Below are 1,829 nucleotides of genomic sequence, written 5' to 3' on the forward strand. Positions count from 1 at the left end.
TTCTGTCTATTGTATTCAATTCCACTCATTAGCGATTCGTACATTTAAAAAGCGACTCAATTCAGACGAAACATATAGTGGAACGGTGTATCAGTTCACTTTCAAATCAACTGTTCTTTCATTATTCATCGTATGAACGATAGATAAGGAAATTTTCATCCACCCGTATGGGGGATTTGGCCATTGTTATTATTATTATTATTTTTTTTTTTTTTTTTTTTTTTTTTTTTTACTTTTGTATAGTTGTGGTTCCTTCACTTTAAAGTTGGGGATAGTATTCTGCGTTTAAATAAAAGCGTTTTATATGTGTGTGTGTGTGTGTGTGTGTGTGCGTGTGTGTAGGCATGCATGTATATGAGAGCAATTATTTAGAAAGCTTAAAATTCTGTCCATCCAGAGAATGCTACTCAATTACCTTTGATAACTCTACCCTTTAGATAAACATTGAGAAAGGTCAATAAAAGTTCTTAATAATCCTTTTAAAGTGAATGATTCGTCGATTTCATTTAGCTCTTTTTATCCAGTTGCTATAGAATTGAGAATTATCTTTAACGAGAAACGAAAAATATTATGTCCTTAATAAGCGAATACTTTATGCAACGGACAGTGAATTTATATACTAAGAGACTGAGGACATTAAGTTCAATATGGCCAATGAAATAATATTAATTACCTCACCAAGCAGTTGGTTTATAAACTAAGAGACTGAGGACATTAAGTTAATAATAGGATATCGGGGATGGTCTCATTGTCTTTATGGGGGAACAGGAGTGTGTTCATTCATGCTGGCCATCTTTTAAATGAAGTCATCAGGTGGCTCAGTCCAATATCACAAAGGGAGGGATCTGTAGAGCGCCTACAATGTAATGGTTTACTCTTTAGCCAGAAGCGTTGGTTAATCTGCTGTGTGTGCGTGCGTGAGTGTATGAGAGAGTGTGATAGTGTGTGTGTGAGTGTGTGAGTGTGAGTGTGTGAGAGTATGTGTGTGTGAATTTCAGTGTGTGTGATTTTGAGTGTGTATGTGTGAGAGAGTGTGTGTGAAAGAGAGTATGTGTGTGTGAGAGAGAGTGTATGTGTGAGTGTAAGTGTGTGTGTGCGTGAGTGTGTGTGTGAGTGTGTGTGTGTGTGTGTGTGTGTGTGTGTATGTGTTTGAGCGAGTGGGTGAGTGAGTGTGAGTGTGCAATATATACACACATGATATACCCATATATAACATAATAGCCCATTCTTCCTTAATTTACACTCTGTCAAAATTACAAGCAATGAACATCAAACGTCTTCTAATTCCTCTAGTCTATTGACTTAACGGCAACATGTGCAACAGAGGAGAGGGACTGCAGTGCAGCGTGGGTTGCAGTAGGCCAGGCTGTCGCTGCACTATGCCATAGTGTGTTATAGTTTGTAGGTCACATGAATCGTCTGTGAGGATATTAACTGAAGTGAGCTGTCGCGGATTAGTGTGTGTGTGTGTGTGTGTGCGATAGAGAGAGTCTGAGAGAGAGAAAGGGGGAGAGTGACAGAGAGAGAGAGAAAGAGGGAGGTAGAGGTAAAGAGAGAGAGGGGGAGAGAGAGGGAGGGAAAGAAAGAGTGGGGGGGGGGAGAAGATAGAGGGAGAGAGATGGAGAGTGGGAAGGGTGGGAATTTGAAGGAAAGAGAGAGAATGATAGGGGGAGGGAGAGATGCTGATAGAGGAAGGGAGGAGTTAGAGATAGAAATACAGTCAGAGAAACAAACATGGAGGAAGAGAGAGATTACGCTAATTCGCAGTATTACAGTACAGCAAAGCCTTCGTTATTTTGGGCTTAAAATCGGTCTCCAACATCGACATT

Source organism: Penaeus vannamei, chromosome 3 (assembly GCF_042767895.1).
Source record: "Penaeus vannamei isolate JL-2024 chromosome 3, ASM4276789v1, whole genome shotgun sequence".
In the NCBI taxonomy this organism is placed as follows: domain Eukaryota; kingdom Metazoa; phylum Arthropoda; class Malacostraca; order Decapoda; family Penaeidae; genus Penaeus; species Penaeus vannamei.